Source organism: Arctopsyche grandis, chromosome 10, assembly GCF_051622035.1.
Source record: "Arctopsyche grandis isolate Sample6627 chromosome 10, ASM5162203v2, whole genome shotgun sequence".
NCBI classification, from domain to species: Eukaryota; Metazoa; Arthropoda; class Insecta; order Trichoptera; family Hydropsychidae; genus Arctopsyche; species Arctopsyche grandis.
This window is the reverse complement of record NC_135364.1, coordinates 10,126,040-10,139,393: the sequence shown is the minus strand read 5'-3', so window position 1 is coordinate 10,139,393 and position 13,354 is coordinate 10,126,040. Positions and strand designations below refer to the sequence as shown.

General features: G+C 34.1%; 1 non-coding gene across 1 annotated transcript; it reads left to right on the top strand.

The window, feature by feature from the left end:
• Positions 1–1,895: 1,895 nt before the first annotated feature.
• On the top strand, positions 1,896–1,969 carry TRNAT-AGU (transfer RNA threonine (anticodon AGU)). The gene has a single exon. It is a non-coding gene; the product is annotated as a tRNA-Thr (tRNA).
• Positions 1,970–13,354: the final 11,385 nt, after the last annotated feature.

The following is a 13,354-nucleotide window of genomic DNA, read 5'->3' as shown; positions in this document are numbered from 1 at the left end:
TCCATCAGATTTTGAAAGTCGGATCATTCAATTTTAAATACGACTAATCCGTCACCGTGACGATCGGGGCGAGATAAATTTTCGATGTCTTTGAGAACCCGATAGCAACCGGCGATGACGTTTGAGCGGGCGTGCACTGCTTGAAGGCGGACGGGTGGGCGGATGGGCGGCTTTCGAAGGGTGGGTGAAAGGGCGGGCGGAGGGGAGGGGGATGGTGTCGAGGGGGGTTTTTATTTGGCGCGCATCGGGGCCGGCCGCGCGCGTAATGGAGGAGCGGGCAGAAATCACATTTTACCGAATCAATACTTCGGCCGGGTCTCGTCTTTGGCACGGCCGGTGCAGACCCGGGCTGCTGTACATGCATCACCACCCCCCGACCCCCCAAAGTGCCCCCACGAGGCCTCCCCAAGCCGGCGCCGCGACGCCCCCGGCCACTGCAACTCTGTTCGCGCGTCAATCAACCCCCTATCGCATTTCGACGTGTATTGTCCGGTTGTGAGACTGAGGTGAGTGGGTAGTGACCACCTATTGTTGGGCAGGTACATGTGTACAAGGGGTGGATGATGGGAGTTTATTGTAGAAATTTTAAAATTAAAAAAAAGTTCAAATTGATGGTTAGGGCTGGATGGGGGCAAGTGGGATGCTGGAATGAATATTGGTGGGTTGATTGTTAGTAAGAACTTTTCGGCAACAAGAAGGTTAGTTGTTTCTTGTTCCTCGTCTAGAATTAACTCACTATGGGCCGTATACACGTACGCTGTGTTTTTAATAAAATTCCATTCAAAGGTCATCAACATAATGTGTGTGTGTTTTAAATCCTCCAAATCCAAATCCTCCAAACTTCATACAAAAAATAAAAGATTTAATTTCAAACTTTCATTCATATATATCATACCAACATATCTTCTTCCAAAATATCGATAAATAAATTAAAAAATAAATATACATTTCTTTGGTTTAAAGTTTGTCATTTTTTCCAAATAGGTAATTTATCGATAATATTCAGAAATTATTTCAAATCCTCAGATATTGAAATTGACTGTTTTTTTTTAACAAATACATCTAAATTGAATATTTCATTCAAATGAATAGCATAATGATCTATAATATATAAATCGTTGATAATATATAACGTGAAAATATATTGAAATGTATGTATATAAATTTTATACAAAATTGAATACAGCAATCGCCACATTTTGAGAAATACTGATTCGATAAAGTATACGGCGGAAGACAACTATAAAAAAGGTTAATTCAAATTTCCAATTGAATTGATAGAAATATTTAGAAGTTATGTTTAATTTAAAAAATATATTATTTTTTCCACTATTTTGCGAAAAATACATGGACTCTCATAGAGAGTTTTCATAAAATTCGGGTGTTCCATAATGAGTTACAATAGTTTTCTAGGTTGGAAAATACTACATAAGATAAGTATACATACATATATGTATAAAAAAAATTAGTTTTTATTATGCTAAAAGATGATGGTCAAAAAGCGGTAGTTCTAGTAGTTTTGTGTATTTGATTCCTCTAGTTATGATTCAAATTGTAATAATACAGTAGTGCGATCTATAGTTTTCAAGTTAGTACCTACCACCAAATCTCATGGTACTTTCAAAATATTCTATTTCAACCTATGAATGTAAAAAATGTTATTGTGTAAACGACCAGTTTATATAAAATTTGAAATCATTTGCGATCGGGAAATCTTGCGACCAATTTTCCGGAATTGCAAAGTGCATTTTATGTCACAAGACTCGATTCCGATGTGAAATATTGCAAAAAACCAGGTGTATCGCTTTACCATTATCAATTGACTGATAAGGTTAGTTAGTGCATTTAGCGCGATTTCGTTTTCAAGTAAAACACTATGGAGCGAACGTAACATCGGCGCCGTGGCTTAGTTGGTTAAAGCGCCTGTCTAGTAAACAGGAGATCACGAGTTCGAATCTCGTCGGGGCCTTGCATATACAATATTTACGTACATATGTAAAGATGCTGGATGTGTAATTTTTTATTTATGTAACAACAATTCAATTGCACTTGCAAATTTTTTTCAACAAATTGATTTTAGTGATTCGTTTTATTCATTGATCAGAAAAAAATACTGCAAGAAAAAGAGAAAATAAGCATCCACTATTTAAATGCGACTTTTCCTTAAAATAAATGCACACTATTTTCCTTATAATACGTCGACAATATGTAATTTAAATATTTTTCAACAGTAACTAAGTAAGTATTTAAACAAAATAATATACCAATTATATGTTTATATTTTGAGGAGATCAATTCGAGTGTGCATTATGAAAATTTTCAAAAATTTAAATGAAAATAAGAAATCTCAGCAAAGTGATCAAGTCAAATTATTCGTCACACTTGTCAGATGTCATTACATACCAGGTATGTACATATGTACATACATATTTGCAAGTATATGATTCTCACCGATTTATAATACCAAAGTAATACTTTGTAGACAGTGTCGTATTTTCACCTCCATAACGGGCCCGTTATCGGGTCTCGTTATTGCCGTCATCTTTTTGTCGCAGATTCGATATCTGCGACCATTTTCTTGGAAATAGTGTACACGATCTGTGCGTCCATTACGCCGAACATCCTGCTCTTTCTGACTCTAAATAGAACTATTATCGCGGAACGATAACGCGATTATTGTTTGATAAACGTCGTTGTTATGTAATCGTATAATGTAATATTATATAATTCACGCGTATTAGAGATGACCCATAAAATCGACGTTTTCGATTGCTTCTCTCGGCATATTGGTACATACGTATGTATTTATGTATGTATGTATGTATATGCTTTGTCCAGCAGCGGTTTATCATGCATTGAAAATAAGCGCACGCTTGGGGCCCCCGAATCTTGGGGGCCCCAAAATGGACCTTTACTACTAAAATATTATGCGAGTATGATCTTAACTATTTTATTTTCTATATAAGTACATATTATATTCCAAAAACTGTTAGTGTTTCAAGTAAATATAGTAAATAAATAAATAAAATATGGTGTTGTAAAATCCTAAAGAAAAACCATATACTGATCGCATGGTAACAAACGATGATAGCATTTTTTTTACTGAAGTGGGAGCCCAAAAATTTCAAATGCGCTTGGGGCTTCCCATTTAGTTGATCCGATACTGGCATTGTCAAATTTTCTCCACTTTCAGAAACTTTCAATAAGCTGCTATAATGATGCTATTTAGAGTGATATGAAGTATTGTTTTGTAATTAGTGTCTTACAATAATTAGTTAGAAACTTTAGAAAGTTTGATCTGAGGAAAACATATATGCAGTCGTATGTATGTATGTATGTATGTATGTTGTATACTTAAGCCAAAAGTCTACTATCGATCGGTGGATTTGGTATGGAAATTAGAGGACACTCCTGATTTGTAAGTTTAATGTGCGTAGATACATACATATGTTCAGACGTATGTACCTTCAGATAATATGTTTTGTTCTTTCTTTGCGGCAAAAATTCACAACGGCGAATCCATTATCTGATGGCACCGCACACCCATTAGAATCTATATTTAAGCGAAGCCTTAAGTGCTCACAACGTAAAGTAAAATAGTACGTCTCATCAATCGATTTTCTACTTAGCGTTTCGCTCGGGCTCTTCGATGATAAAGTCGTTTTTCTGCTGTGTTCGTTTCTGAGAATGCTATACATATGTACATATATCATAAATGCGTGTGAGCGTACGATACAATAGTGTATTTGGTGTCATAAATGTCGACGTATTGATCAGTGGGATTACATGCAGGATTGTAGCTTATTTAGTGCGTCGATACATCTGTTTATTATGCATGAGAAGAAGCGGCATCTTGGATTTGTTCTAATGGATGTGCCGAATCAATCAATATCGTTCGCTTTCTTCTTTTGATATAAACCGATGTGTGTAATATGTGTGGTGTATGTAAATACATGCATATCTACGTATATGAGCTCAATTTTTGGAATCAACTCTACAATTTACTTTCTCTATGATTTTATATTGTTAAATTATATTTTTTGGGAGAGTTACGTATTTACATATTGTGACTTTTCTTTTGGAGGGTTTTTACTAAAGCAATACATTTTTTTTTTTTTTTTTTTTTTTATTATTCATATACATATATTTACAGGATATAATGTTTATTACAAAGTTGGACATGTATTCCTTATCAGATAAGAGTAGCTCTTGTGCCTGATAAGGGAGCTACGATTCTATTATAAATTCTTAAAATCTATTATAATATTTTTTTATATAAAAATTACATTAAAATTTTTCAGTGCAAGTTTTTTTTGAAAAAGTATTTAATTTGTTTTACTTGTTCTGTTTGGTTAACAATACAGCGTAATTCAGAAGGGAGATTATTATAGTTATTTATGGCTTGGAAAATATAATGGTTTTGCATTTGTGTTGTTTTAAAATTTGGTGTGATAAATTGGTTTCCATTTCTCATTAGTTTATAAAATTCTTGATATTCTTTGTTATTTTTTTCTTTACACATTTTTATAATGGAAGCTTGCTTAAATATGTCATCGATATTTGGTACTGGAAATAGTTTAAAAAGCGATTTTGTCGAGAAAGTAGAGTTTTTTTTAAGTATTACTTTTATAATAATTTTTTGCGAAACTTTTACTGAATTTAGATTGCTTTTGTAGGATCCTCCCCAACCTATAATTCCATAGATAAGCAGAGAGTGGACAAGGGCATAATACACATTTTTTATTATTTTCACATTTAAAATATTTCTTAACCTAACAAATATATATATACATTTCCTTATTCTCTTTACTAGCTCTGTAATATGGCTTGTCCATTTCATGTTTTGATCAATGATAACACCGAGATATTTAATTTCAGAAGAAGAGTTGATTACAGTACAAACAGGATCATGTAGTTTACAGTTTACATAGTCACATTTTTCATCATGGATTGTAATATTAACTTTTTCTATTGGTATTTTTTGTAATGAGAATAATATATATGTTGTTTTTTTTGCATTAAGTGTAAGTAGGTTATTATCAAACCATGATTTCAAAGTATTAATATCTTCATTTGCAAGTTTGTTAACTATTTCCCAAGTTTGGCCTTTTACTAATAATACAGTATCATCTGCATAAGAGATTAAATCACCCTTTATTTTCTGTTGGAAAATGTCATTTACATATATTAGAAAAAGTAATGGTCCGAGGACCGTGCCTTGAGGAATGCCAAATATACTTGTAAGTGGTGTACTATATGTTTGATTTAATTTTACAATTTGAGGTCTGTCTGTTAAATAGCTTTCTATCCATTTAAGGGCTATGAGGTCAATGCCATTTTCTTTTAATTTTAATACAAGTTTTTTATGGGAAATGCTGTCAAATGCTTTTTTTAAGTCAATGAAAATTCCTATACATTTATTTGATTTGTCTAAGGTACTCTGGATAATACATGAAATTTTTGCAATGGCATCTTGGGTACTTTTTCCCTCTGTGAATCCGAATTGATTTTCATTTATGATCGAGTTATTTTTTATAAACAGAGTTAGTCTTTTTTTTGCAATTTTTTCAAAAATTTTCGATATATTTGATAAGAGTGAAATAGGTCTATAATTAGAAATATCCTCTAGGTTACCAGATTTAAATACTGGAATAATTATGGTTTTTTTATATGTGTTCGGGAAAATTCCCGTTTTAAAGCTATTGTTTATAATATGAGAGATTGGTGTACAAACGTAATTTTTAATTATTTTTAGTGTTTTTACGGAGAGACCATCAAAACCCGAAGCAGAGCCACCTCGCATATTTGATATAATTTGTACTATTTCAGACGGATTGGTTGGTTCGAATAGATCTATTTTAGTTTCTATGTTCGCAGTTTTTTCAATATAATTTTTTTTTTTTTTTACAGTAATTTTATCAGCTAGATTCTTTCCAACATTTGCAAAGAAATCGTTAAAAGCGTTTGCTCCTTTTTTGGGTTCCTCAGTACAGTTTATTATATTTTTGTTTTGTATTATATTTTTTATGGTATTACTTTTAGTTTTCTGTTTATTTTCCATAATTTCATTGATTATTATCCAAACTTTCTTACTGTCGTTTTCAGAATCATCAAGTTTGTTTTTATAATATTTTTCTTTAGTATTTTTTATGAGAGAAACTAATTTATTTTTGTATTTTCTAAAATGATTAATTAATTTTATATCTAGTGGTTTTTTTTTTGTTTCTTTGTAAAGCCTTTCTTTATGTCTTATAGATACCACTAGTCCATGTGTTATCCACGGTTTGATTTTACGAAATTTTGCTGAGTTTCTTATTTGAATAATTTTTTTCGAGTCATTAATATACTTTGTTAATCTATTTTCAAATATTTCACAGCACTCGTTAACGTTATCATTTTGGAGAATATCTAACCAAAGTTCAGATGACAATTTATTTATCAAAGATACATTATTTATAACAGATATTTCATTATTAGTATTAGCAGTTTGTTTGTAATGTTGATTTATCGTCTGAGGTGTCATTGAAATATAATATAGCATAATCATGTAATGGTCGGTAATTGAAGTTTTTATAATTCCCGAGTTTATATTATTTATATCTTTTATATTTGTGAAAATATGATCGATGCACGATGGACGTTGCCCATTTATGTTTCTAGTGTAAGAGTAAATACATGGTACAAAATTTAATTCCGCCATCATGTTTAGGTAGTTATCTTTGTTCTTCGATGTGTAATCGTGCGATATATTTAAATTTATGTCACCTAAAATTATTGCATTTGCGTTTTTAAATTTTAATAATATTTGTCTTAGTTCTTCTATAAACAAACAGACAGTAGATGATTGCGTTCTATATATAGGGATAATATCAATTTTTTTGTTATAATACTTAATTTGTACATGTAGGCAGTTTGTTCCATTTATATGAATTTCTTCCTCGCATAATATGTCACAATTATTTAATATGAACATAGCAATCCCACTGTTTTTATTTATACGGTTAGTAGTTGATACATAAGTATATCCCGGTATATAGTACGTCACTTCACTATTTGAATGAGTTTCTGTTAATACTATGCATGTCGGCTTCTTAAGATCGTTATTAATTGTTGTTAAAAATTCATCTATGTTCCGTTCTATGCTTCTAATGTTCATATGTAGAATTAAAGGACTGCAGTTGATGTCGTTTTGTTGGATACAGTAATCTTTGTAGCTGTTATATATTTTTTCTACAATCATATTTTTTTTATCTAGTTCATTATATATGAAATCCGTCATTTTTTATTTGCAGTCAATTCTGACACTTGATAGTATACCCGCTCACATCGACCAAAACCAACCATCGTCATAACCGTCAGAATGGCAACAATACTACAATAACTAATTGATTTGCAAATGGTTATCAACCTTTGAAAAATTGATTTGACTAAATGTAAAATTTTAGATGATTTTTTCACTGGATATTTATTAGATCTCGTTCCGAGTATATAGCTGTGATCGGTGAGGTGCTGTTCTTCCGTACTAAGATTTTTGAGTGTTTCACCCAAACATATAAAAAATGTTTTTCCTTAGCCAGGGCCTTCACCTTTGTAAGTAGCATTTTGTTCGAAACGGTCAGGTGGTCATTTACAAAAATCCTTTTGTCATCGGAATAACCGAGATCCTTAGATGAAAGTGACTTTAAACGCCGTGCTGCTAGCATAAATTCTTCTTTAAGATGATAGTTATGAAAAGAGGCGACAATCGGTTTAGAATTATTATTAATACGGGAAGGAACCCGCGCAACAAAGTTAATTTGATTAGGGGTTATGGGATAATTAATTTTCTTGCTCAGATTAACAAAGGTGTCAATCAGATTTTCACTTTTAAAGAGTGGTACCTCTTTGATTTCAATATTATTTCTTCTTGACCATTGTTCCTTCTCATTTAATTTCTGTTCAAGGTGATCAATCTTGTTATGGATAGTTGCTGTCTCAAGGTTTGTCTTTTCTAGAGTATCTAACCTAGACTCTAGTTTATGTATCTTCTGTGTAAAATCATTTATTAAGGAATGGGCCATCTCCAAAGAGTTCTTCAAATCAGAAACATCAGATTTCAGGGATTTGATGTCATCCGACATTGATCTGAGAGGGGCTAAGTCCATCTTGATGCCTTGTATTTCAGCCAACAGAAGATCCATCGATACTGGGGTTGGGGAGCTCGACGCTGGGACGCTTCCCGGAGGGGCTGGAATAAAGCCCGTCTTGCATGAAGCACATTTCCACTGGAGTTGACGATCCCCTCCGAGTTTATTATAGCCCGCTTTGGTAATACCAGAACAAGGGAAATCAAATTTCAATTTACAGCCGCTACATAGAACACCGTCTAAGCCTTCAGAATTACAACGCGCACACTTAAACATTGTGATATTGTGATAAAGCTAATATTCGATAAATAAAATAGAATTTGTAATTAATGGTTAAGAAGCACTGGATTGATTGATTATAATCGAGAGGGCACGTACGCTCATTAGCAAGTCCCGATGAATACTATACATTAATTTTATATACATTAGGGTAAAACAACTAGTATTTATATAAAATTATACATATACATTAATTTTATATAAATACTAGTTGTTTTACCCGGCTTCGCTCAATATTTTTAATATAAACAGCTTAAACATGGCGAATCTGATATTAAATATTCATTTGTTTTTTTATTAAATTTATTTGAATATTCAACCGATTGAATTGTTGTCATAGAAACTTTGTTTTGTTTACGAAGTTCCCAACCAAAGATATTTACATATATAAATACTTACATACAAAGTCTCTTTCGAAATTATATATACATATATATATATATATATATATATATTAGATATGTATGTAGAATACACTATGTGTAAAATTAACGATTATATAGATTTTGTTTTCATTTAAAACTTTCTCAGTATATTTCTAGCAGTGTGCTTTTAAATTCACGTTTCATACATAACTACATCGTATAAAATAATTGTCTATTGCGTGCGTGCGTGTCGAGTGCGTGTGAATGTGCGTTTACATGCTCCGTCTCTCTTTCTCCCTTTGGAATTGTATATCGTGGAAAGATACGCAGCATATCACTTTTTTCACATGATAGGCTGACAAAAACAAAAGATTTGTTTTTCAAAAAAATTAATTAAATTTTAAATTATTACTTTCGTTGATCCAAATTGTGATATTTTACCGAGTGCACGATTATGTGCACAAAGGTCACTAGTATTATATAATACATATATTAGTAGAATATATGTAATTTTGACAGCTTTATCTTGGTAAAAAAATGGGTTGTATTTTTCTACATACTTCCATACATACGCATATTATACATACATATCTATATAGTATTTCAATTTAGTTAGTTCGAAGTTTGCGTTGTATTATTTTTCTTGTCAGTGTGTAGATGTAACTGAATTTTTCGACCTTTTTGAAAATTGCCCATCGCAGAGAGTTTGATGGGGATGGGGGCCAGGGGTCATCATCGCCTCGCCGCAGACGCGATCGGATATCGCTCGGGAAATGGAGGGTGGGCCGCGAACCACCCTTTGTACGCTTTGTTTCACTTTGCGTACTTTTTTCTTCGCTTTTCCTTCACTTCCCCCCCATCCCACTACCTACTCTAACTTCCTCACCCTTCCCTTATTCTTTGTACTTTCTCCTCCTCCCCTCCGATCCCCGCTTATCGCACTCGCCCTCTCCTCTTCATCCCCCCCATTGGCCCCGGATCCGGAAATAAAATGTTCTACTTTCGTTTTTCCGCGGGTTTGTAGTGAGCGCGGCTACTACACGCGCGCTGTAAGTGGATAGAACTAATGTCCAGGTCAATGGATGTCTATCTGCGGATGTGGAGTTACAGTGACGTCGCCGGAAAGCGATCGACTGCTGCGAGAACTTTTTTACGCAATAAAAAATCGAAAACGAGGAAAATTTCGATAATGGTAATACGTCGTACATGCACGTATTGTATTGGAGGAAAAAAGTGACGAAAACAACCGGAAAATATTAACAATATGATGTCAGTAAATCAGAGTGCACCGATGGAAACATGTTGAAATATCAATTACGATAAACATCACGGATCCAAAATAGCATTTCCCTCATTTTATTCAGGTTTTATACATCAAATCTGCATTATATGTATCTAAATGTTCTTTCGGACAAACATTTAAAAAAATTCTATATAAATATTAATATACATATGTACATATAACCATAAACAGTTATGATTTGTCACTGATTGAAAGATATGATATTAAAATACTAATACGTGTTATAATATTCATTTTTATTTCGTGTTTTTATAATACGTGTTGTAATATAAATTTTTTTTTCGAATCATTGTGATGATGAGTAGTTGATATTAGTATAATAATGGTATTTTTGCGGTATATCTGAGAATGTCCGGAAGTATACGGTTAAGGGAAATGTCATCATACATATCAGATATGTATAATATATAGTAAAAATCGTGTGCGTAAACGGTTATGTTATTATTTATTAAATAGCCACTTATGTTTAATTCATAGTTATGATAAATATGAGCGTTCCCGCGTATGTTTTCGTGTGTGAGTTTGCGTGAATGTGTGTGGAAACTCGTTTGAATTTCGTTCATTCATGAAAAACATAATGACATGTCAACGCGCAATGTGTAAGTAAAAATATATGTATTATTTTATTTTTTTGAATAATAATATTCATAAAAAAATTTATGGAGTTATTCTTAGAATTTTTTAAATTTAATGTTACATTTATGTATGTATGTACATATGTATTATATTTGCGTATTCTCGGTGAATAAGATTGGTAGTTTATGCGGTTTTTTTCTATTCGTGTATTTCTTGGTAAGTGTAATTCGTCCACAAAATCAATGAAGAATGGCATTTTATTCGATAAGGACGCTAAGCGACTCTCAAATACTGCAAATGTCGATATAATTATGTTTAATATGTTATTGGTGTGATTATTTTGAGAATCGACAAATGAACGATAATAATTGTTTTGATTTTTCATTTATATTGATCGAGAGAGTTTCAAATATTTTTATTTTTACTAACTACACAAAAAAAGTTTTTGTGAAAATTATTACGCTTAGAATTTGAAGAGAAGAGGGTGAATGTTTAAAACGAGTAATAACAATTTAATAATTTTATTACAGATAAAACTCTTAATGCGATAGAAATAATGGCTTTCGTAAGAATATGTTTTCCCGGTTTGCGGTATAAAACGCTGCTACTTTTTCCACCGTTCAAATAAAAGTTGAATAAACGTTTAACTGAACGTAAAGATATTTCTTTAACATTTTCACATATAACTAATTTTTAAAATATTAAAATCAAGGTAAAACTATCCATTCAGTTCGAAAATATTCTTACACGTTTGCGAAATAAAATATCATTGTGCAATAGTGATAGTCATGCGTGCGGATTACAGATGTGGCGCATAAGTCACGCGTTGATTTGAATAATTCTTATTTTTTATTTACAAATAAATTAACTACTTTCTTTTTGGGAAATAAAACATATAATTTGTATTTTATACACTGTAAAATTAAGTATAATTGATCGGCTCTTGTGAGAGCATTTTCCATTAAATTCCTAAGAATTTCTGGCTGTAATGCTCGGACTTCTGTTCGGATATTGGTCCGAAGCTCCTGAATTGTTGCTGACTTGCTTACGTACACTATTTCTATGAGTTTCCCTCAAAGGAGGGGCTGCTAAATTCAGTGAACGTGAAGGCCAGTTGAAATTAGCAAATCTGCTTATCAAGCGTTCGCCAAAATTGTTCCTCAAAAACGCCATTCTTTTTCCGTCAGTGTGTGAGTGTGGGCCTGATCTTGCTGAAACCACAGCTCCAAATTGTCCACAACAGCTGGTCGTAAAAAGTTTTCGATCATCTCCCGATATTGCTCTCTATTTACGGTTACTGCGACACCTTTCTTGTTTTCGAAGGAGTATGGACCGAGACAACACCGCACATACGGTTACCTGACAACTCGTTCACAGATTTTCCGTAAACCGAGGATGCGCTCCAGGCATTACGTATACGGCCATCTCTTTCTCACCCCGTTTGTTCACCAAGATCTCGTTTACTATGCCATTACGTATGCAGCCATATCTTTCACAGACCGTCTGTTCACCGATAACAGACGATACCGAGACCGATAGCTCTTGAATTTTCACTAGTCCACATTCTTCAGTTTTGCTTGTTTACAAATCCGTTCACATGAGAATTAAAATTATGAATGTATTCATTTTGTTCTCTAGCTAAGTCTTGGATTTCAACTACACAAGCGAGGAGCGATTGCAAATCCTGGATTGCAGTACATGTATTAATTACACTTTGTATGGAAACAAGTGCAATTCATTCCCTAGAATCATTTGAAGTGATGTTTGGGACATCCCAATCTAAGTGGCACGTCTTCGAGTTGATGTTTCTGGGTTTCGGCGATGATTTTTAAAGTAAAATCCAAGAATTTTGGTGCGCTGTTGGCTACTGAAATTTTCCGTGAAAAAATATCTACGAGTCTTTTAAAAGTTCTGAAAAGCAGAAAAGAAAATATTATAAAATAAAATAATTGTTCAAATCAATGAATGCGTGACTTTATGCGCCGCTCTGTATTACATGTCTACCCCCAAAAATACTCTCAGCGCCAAATCAATCGAACGTACGAAAGCGTTAATGAGCGGGCGAATATTCTCGCAGTGACGAACGAGGTGCTACGTCGGAACGGGGAGGGAAGGGGGAAGAGCGGCGGGGGAAATCCAAGAGGCGAGAGGGGGAAAAGCGAGGCGCCGCGCCGGGAAAACCGAGCCCGATCGATAAGGGCGAGCGCAGCCGATGGCAGCCGAGAGAAGCCGAGCGACGCCGACCGGTCAGGTGTCAAATCTGACGTTAGCTGGAGTGTCGCTTCAACGGGGCCTCACACACGCACTCCAGAACCCCCGTTAAGGAGACTGCGCCCCTCGGAAGGACAACAGCGAACCAGTGTATAGGAATCTCTCGTATTTCTCTCCTCGTCCCTCCCCCTTACTTCGATCTTCATTAATTATTGAGCACGTGCCGAGTGCGCAATGCCGAGCCTGACGGCGGTCGTTGCGTGATAGAAGATCGGTGTTTCTGGTGGTGGTCGTGCTGGTGGAAGTGGAGGTGGGGCTGAGCCCCTGTTGATGAGGGCTTGAGAAGGCATGAGCGCGGGGGGCCGGGCGCGCGCCCTCGCCGCCCGCCACGACGAACATCCGTTGCCGTTGCTTCACAACCCACCACAGGTATGTCCTAAGAATATTCCTTACTTGAAAGATGAAATTAAATACATCAACACATGTATATACGA